Below are 8,026 nucleotides of genomic sequence, written 5' to 3'. Positions count from 1 at the left end.
GCGCCGCCGTCGCCCCACGCCGCCGCCGCAGCCCCCCGATGCCGCGCCGCCCCGCTGGATCCTCGCCGGAGATAGCCGCCGCCGTTCGTCGTTTTTTTGGTTAATCGTTCTTTTTTTAGAAACCCTAGATTCGTTTTTTTTGTTTCGGCTCGTTTTTTTTTTCGCGGTTTAGTTATATAGTGGACGTTCATCCTTACGTTCATTTTAATGAATGCTATTCGTCAGTTAGCCGCAGACAGCGAACGTTCGTTCGTTAGCCTGTTCGTCTCGTTTTATTTTTCCAGGGTTTTTCCGCGATTATTTTCGATCGCGATTTCCGCCCTAATCTTCGTTTCAGTTTATCTTTTCGCTCGTTTATCCAAATCAGGTGAAACAAGCGCCTAGGTCTTCATCTCGAAGCCCTCTTTCTGTTTAACCAACTTGAACAAGATTTTGGTAATGTAAAATTTGACTTTAGTCCAGATTAGTAAACGGATCTTGTTTCTTTCCTAGTTTGAGTTTCGTTGCTCCGTTTGATTTGATTCTTTTTGCAAACCGGAGTTCTTCAGTTGAACTTTCTGGTTAGATCTTCTTATTTGAGTTTTACCCGTGCATCTTTGTTTGAGTGCTTATGTATGCTATTTTTTGTTTGCGATAGAATTCCCGGAGTGCGAAGCGTGCTACTACGAGTCCCTAGGTTTTGCGGATCGTCAGCAAGGCAAGTAACACTTTGATCATACCCTTTTATTACCCAGTTTTTATGAGCTTCAACCCTCGCACATTGCATGAGTAGGATCTCTCAACATGTTGGTTTGGGAAGTAGATGATGAGGTAGAACCTATTGCCCTTTTATTATCAAACCCTGGGAGTTACTTCTACGTTATGCTTATATTGCCATGCTATGCTCGTAGACGTGGTTTGGGTTTGAGAGTATCCATGACAGATGTGATTTTGTTCATTAATGGTTCAACTTAAGGTGGAAACTTTAATACACATCTGGGTGGATTGCTTATGGGCACCTGGAGAATCCAGTGTTGTCCTAGGATATCCCGGAGTACCCGTGTGATCATCCTGCGATCCATCACCCAGGCTCAAAGGGATCATAAGATTATTCATGCTAGAAACTTCCGTGTGCAGCCACAAGCCATTATGGGCTCTGGCATAGTTGAGTATGTTGCGTGACCTCTTTCAGTGGTAGGCTAGCAGATGTAGAGGGAAAGTAGGTGTAACTGTCTACCCAGAGTAAAGAGTTCATGCTTCTGAAAGACTCTGCCTCGGTCATCCGTTTCTCAAACACCATGTAGTGCGAGAAATCCAATGGAGGAGATCGAGTCTTGTGGGGAAAAGTGCGCAAACCTCTGCAGAGTGTATAAACTACTCATGGTTAGCCGTGTCCCCGGTTATGGACATCTTGAGTATCTGGTTCTTGGATTATCTTATGGATCTCATCACTCTAAATTAATTTGTTGGGATGTTAATGACTACTTTAATTGGCATTGAGCTGGAGGAACCTTCTCAATGTTGTTACAACCATCATGATAGTTAAATAAAAATCTATTCCTTTGTTGTAGGAAAAAAATTGGCTTTTCGCAAAAACATTATAATCATAGAGCCTCCACCAGCCATATATGCATGTAGTGATAGAATTTATTTGTTCATTGCTCTACTGTATTATATTGCCAGCATATTCCATGTGCTGACCCGTTTCGGGCTGCAACATATCATGTTGCAGACTTTTCAGACGAGGAGTAAGGTGCGATAGGTCGTTTGTCATGCACTCAGCTATGCCGTTGGAGTTAATGGACTCGCTTTATCTTCCAAGCCTTCCGCTATTATCTTATTTAGATGGCCTTAAGCCATATTTATTGTAATAACTTCTCTTTTGAGACATTCGATGTAATAAGTGTGTGATTGCTACTCTGTTATAAATCCTTCGAGTACTGTGTGTGTCAGCATTACCGGTCCAGGGATGACACTGAACACAGAGGTTTGACCGTCTGAGGTCGGATCGCTACAAGATGGTATGAGAGCACACGCTGAATGTAGGACACGACCACTAAGATGAGCCATAGGTCACTCTTCTCTACTCATTTCTGACTCCTCTCCATTTTCTACTCTTTAGGATGGAGGACTCAAGGAACAAGTTTGCTCAACCGGATGAAGACACACCCTTTGGACGACACTTGAAGGAAGTCACTAAGTACCTGAACATCGCAATACCGAGCTTCACCGGGACCTACACCGCCACTTTACCAGAAGAGGAGCGTTGGATGATTCGAGTTCAAGTTCCAGGAAGGACATTCACGGCAGTCACTGAGCCCATAGAGTTTTCCTTTGATGCACCAACCTGGAGTCTAGGAAAGAGCATGGCAGCCCACATCACCATGGGACGCATCGGTGAAGTTTATCACAAGGATCTTAAGGACACTATCTATCAGATAGGTGGGCGCCGAGACGAGCAATGGGAGATGATCAGCACCAGGAAGGACAGGTCCATTGCAGCTTTCATCCAGGAGTTAAACCAACACATTCGATGCCAGGAGAACCAGATGTGCGCAGGCATGATAGATTTGAAGAAGGCGATGACCAGGATCACAGAGCTAGAAGAGGAACTCAAGTCTACACGCGATGGATATGAGGAGGAAATGACGATACTCGTGGAGAAGAATGACGACCTGAGAAGGAAGCTAGGAGTTTTTATGGGAGACCCCGCACCAGGAGGAGAAGACGACGAACCCAAGGAAATTCGTTCTGAAGACTACATCATCATCGACGACACCGACTCCGACCCCGACGTTAGTGACGATGATTATGAAGACGAAGCTGGGGCGGACATCATGGAATCTTCCACCGATCAATATTTCTAGATGACCACCATATGATTAGTAGCATTCCCCCTGTATATAGTAGTAGTTCGATCACTTTTGTAACAATAGTTCTAGACTGATTGTATGCCCTTGCTTGATTGATTGAGTGATATGATATGATTGTGTTTGTCTCATGTGCATATGGGTAGTGCTTTCTCACTAGACCTCATTCTATTCTAATCTCTCACCTCTAAAGCCCATCAGATGCCTCCGAGACGTGATACCGGATTTGTCTTCCCACCGGAGATCACCCGGTTGATCCAGCAGCAGAATGCCTTGATGCAGATATTAGTCCAGAATCAGGGCAACAATAACAACAACCCGCCTCCACCACCTCCAGTTGACAACTTAGCTTGTTTTCTGAGGTTGCAGCCGCCGGTGTTCTCCAGTAGCACCGAGCCAATAGTTGCTGATGACTGGCTACGCAGGATTGGAAGGGAGTTGACCACCACAGATTGCACAGATGCTGAGAAGGTGCGTTTTGCCGCACATCAATTGGATGGACCGGCAGCTTCATGGTGGGAGAATTACACAGCCACTTTCCCTATAGCCAATGTCACTTGGGATCAGTTTCAGCAAGCATTTCGCACCACCCATGTCTCAACTGGAGCTATGAGCATGAAGAAGCGCGAGTTTCGCAACTTGCGCCAGGGAAATCGTACTGTGGCTCAGTACGTAGATGAGTTTAGTAAGCTATCCCGTTATGCCCCAGATGATGTGGCCACAGATGCCGCGAAGCAGGAGAAGTTTATGGAAGGGCTGAATGATGAGATGAGCATGCAGTTGATGGTAGCGACATTCGCTAACTACCAGGAGTTGGTAGACAAGGCTCTTATGATTGAAGGGAAGGAGCAGCAGATTGAGAGCCGTAAGAGGAAGTATGGACAAGGGAAGTACAATTCTGGAGCTCAGCAGAAACCCCCTTTCACCCCGAACTCGGGAGGAATTACCCATAACCATGGAGGCCACACCCATAACGGAGGGAGTTCTCATAACCACAATGGCCCCAAGAACGGGAATGGAGCAGGCAGCAATCAGAACCGCTCCAACCCAGCCACACCCGCCAAGAAGGATCTAAGTCACATTACTTGTTTCAAGTGCGGGAAGATTGGACACTATGCCACTGAGTGCCCGGAAGCGAAGAATGGGAACGTCAATGGAAGCTCTGGGAAGAAGCCCAACTCTTTCAATAGGGGGCAAGTGAACCACGTGGACGTGGAGGAGGTTGAAGAGCAGCCTGATGCAATTATCGGTAAGTTTTTGGTTAAGTCATTTACTGCAATTGTTCTTTTGATATTGGTGCATCGCATTCATACATTTCAAGGGGATTCGTGGATAAGTATAAGTTGCCCACCAAAGTACTTAGGACACCTATGTTAGTAAGCTCACCAGGAGTGGAGTATATGGCAAGTCAAGGATGTTTTCAGATGCCACTGACCATTGGAAGCCATGTTTTCCCCTCAGACCTGATAATTTTGGAGTCACAAGGATTGGATGTGATACTAGGAATGGATTGGCTATCGATGTATGGGGGAAACATCGATTGCGCCAGTAAGTCGATTTTACTCACCACCCCGGAGGGAAAAAGGATCAAGTATGTATCTAGGCATGCGCCGAGGAGGACCCAAGTAAATTCTCTCACGGGAGCTGTTCAGGAGGGAGTGCCTGTAGTGAAGGATTACCCAGATGTATTTCCAGAGGAGCTACCAGGAATGCCGCTGGATCGAGACATCGAGTTTTTGATAGAGCTGTTGCCAGGCACCGGACCGATATCAAAGCGACCATACCGGATGCCCACAAATGATCTGGAGGAGATTAAGAAGCAAATTAAGGAGTTATTGGAGAAAGGTTACATTCGACGAAGTTCATCACCATGGGGAGCCCCAGTGCTCTTGGTTGAGAAGAAGGATGGATCATTGAGGATGGTTGTTGATTATCGTGCGTTGAATGAAGTAACGATCAAGAACAAGTACCCGCTGCCGATGATCAATGATTTGTTTGATTAGTTGCAAGGAGCGAAAGTGTTTTCGAAGATCGATCTGCGATCAGGATACCACCAGCTGAAGATTTGAGAAAAGGATATACCTAAGACAGCTTTCACCACAAGGTATGGGCTGTATGAGTATACGGTTATGTCATTTGGATTGACTAACGCCCTGCCTATTTTATGAGCATGATGAATAAGGTATTCATGGAGTTCTTGGATAAGTTTGTTGTGGTGTTCATTGATGATATCTTGGTATACTCGAAGAATGAAGAGGAACACAGGGAGCATTTGCGTTTAGTCCTCGAGAAGCTCAGGGAACATCAGTTGTATGCCAAGTTCAGCAAATGTGAGTTTTGGTTGAAGGAAGTTGGATTTCTTGGACATGTTATATCAGGAGAAGGTATAGCAGTGGATCCTACCAAGGTTCAGTCAGTCACTGAGTGGTTGGCACCCACCTCAGTTGGAGAGATCCGCAGTTTTCTTGGACTCGCGGGATACTATCGAAGATTCATTGAGAATTTCTCCGAAATTGTGAAGCCTAGGACGACATTGTTGAAGAAGGACACCAAGTTCCATTGGACTGAAGAATGCGAAGCAAGTTTCCAGGAGTTGAAGAAACGTTTGACTACAACCCCAGTGTTGATTCTGCCGGATATACGCAAGGATTTCCAAGTGTATTGCGGCGCCTCTCGCTTAGGACTTGGAGGAGTACTTATGCAAGACGGAAGAGTTGTTTCATATGCTTCACGTCAACTTCGGCCACATGAGTTGAATTATGCCACCCATGATTTGATGTTAGCAGCTGTAGTGCATGCACTCAAGACTTGGAGACATTTTCTTATTGGAAACCGTTGTGATGTGTACACGGATCATAAGAGTTTGAAGTACATGTTTACTCAGATGGTTGGAGCTCATAAAGGATTAGATATGAAGTTGCACTATCATCCGGGAAAGGCCAATGTCGTAGCAGACGCTTTGAGCCAGAAGAGTTATGTCAATACCCTCGTAAGCGGAGGATTGCCAAAGGAGTTAGCAGAAGATCTCAGGGAGCTTCGTTTGGAGATCGTCCCTAGAGGTTTTGTTGCAGCATTGGAGGTTCAATCAACGTTATTGGGAAAGATTCGAGAAGCTCAGAAGGATGACAAAGAAATTGCCGAGATAAAGGAGAAGATGAGTGAAGGAAAAGCCAAAGGTTTTCGTGAGGATGAACACGACACCTTGTGGTTCGAGGACCGTGTATATGTTCCCAATAATACCGAGATCAGGAAGTTGATACTTCAGGAAGCTCATGACTCGCCATACTCGATACACCCCGAAAACACCAAGATGTTTTTGGATTTGAAGGAGCATTTCTGGTGGACTGGAATGAAGAAGGATATTGCCGAGTATGTAGCCGTATGTGATGTATGTCAGAGAGTGAAGGCAGAACATCAGAAGCCAGCAGGATTATTGCAACCTATGCCAATACCCGAATGGAAGTGGGACAAGCTTGGCATGGATTTTATCACCAGATTACCCAGGACCCGATCGGGATATGATTCTATTTGGGTAGTAGTGGATCGCTTGACCAAAGTGGCTCACTTTATCCCCGTGAAGACCACCTATACAAGTGCAAAGTTGGCCAAGATATATATGACCAGGATCATATGTCTGCATGGAGTTCCGAGGACCATCGTATCAGATAGAGGAACACAGTTTACTTCGAAGTTTTGGCACCAACTGCACCAGACTTTGGGTACCAGGCTAGAGTTCAGTACAGCCTTTCATCCGCAGACCGATGGACAGACAAAGAGAGTCAATCAGATTCTGGAGGACATGTTGAGAGCCTGTGCGCTAGATTATGGATCTAGTTGGGATGACAATTTGCCCTACGCGGAGTTCTCATACAACAACAGCTACCAGGCCAGTTTGAAGATGCACCGTTCGAAGCCCTGTATGGAAGGAGATGCAAAACACCGTTGATGTGGGATGAAGTTGGAGACCGTCAGTTGTTTGGACCGGATTTGATTAAAGAGTCCGAAGAAAAGGTTAAGCTGATTCGAGATAGACTGAAGGTAGCTCAGTCTAGACAGAAGAGTTATGCAGACTCGAAACACAAGGAGGTAGTCTATGAAATGGAGACAGAGCATATCTGCGAGTGTCGCCTCTGCGAGGAGTTAAACATTTTGGAGTTAAGGGAAAGTTAGCTATGAGATTTGTAGGTCCATACCGTGTTTTGGAACGCATGGGAGAGGTTGCCTACAAATTGGAGTTACCCGAAAGACTGTCAGGAGTTCATGATGTGTTTCATGTTTCCCAGTTGAAGAAGTGCCATGCAGAGATGGGCGATATTCCTCTGAGAGATACAGTGCCCCTGGAAGCAATTCAGTTGGATAGTGATTTGACATATGAGGAGAAACCTGTCAAGATTCTCGAGTTTGCCAGCCGAGTTACTCGCAGCAAGGTTATCAAGTTTTGTGAAGTTCAGTGGAGCCACCATACCGAGGATGAAGCCACCTGGTAACGAGAGGATGATCTACACAAAGACCACCCACACCTATTTTTTAGCCAACCCGAATCTCGAGGACGAGATTCATCTTAAGGGGGGTAGGTTTGTAACATCCCAAATGTTCAATTTGGAATGTTATACATAGGTCATTCATGCATATCATATTTTATCGCATTTCGTTTCGCGATCCTCGAAATTCTAAGAAACTCAAGGACCCACGGAGAGAGTTGGGGATTTCACGTTTTTCATATTTAAATTTTATCAAATATCGAAACAAGGATCACTTTGGTTTTAATTATTTTTCTCTCCAAAAATATTTCATATTAAAATATATGAGAGGAGATAATATGACTTCTCCAACATAAATGAAATATTATAGGAAAAATATTAAAATCAAATAAATGATTTTATTTGAATTGCAATTTTTTTGAATTAGAAAAATTTGCATTTTTCAAAATTGCATTTTAGGGCCAAGAAAATGTTCACCTTGTTCTAAATATTCTATTTAGACGGTGAAAATTTGTTTTGGTATTTTTAGTTTTTTTTTTATTTTCTATGATTTTTCCGGCGAAATTAGTTACAAAAATGTTTCCCGCCAGACTTGGCCGAAGCCAGCCGAGCAGGCCGGCCCGCCTAGCGCCGCCACCTCCCCTCCCGTGCGCGAGACAGACTCGCCGGAGTCCGCCCGAGCCACGCCGCCGCGCC

This window comes from Triticum aestivum, chromosome 2D (genome assembly GCF_018294505.1).
Source record: "Triticum aestivum cultivar Chinese Spring chromosome 2D, IWGSC CS RefSeq v2.1, whole genome shotgun sequence".
Lineage (NCBI taxonomy): Eukaryota > Viridiplantae > Streptophyta > Magnoliopsida > Poales > Poaceae > Triticum > Triticum aestivum.
Note: the sequence above shows the minus strand (reverse complement) of the source record.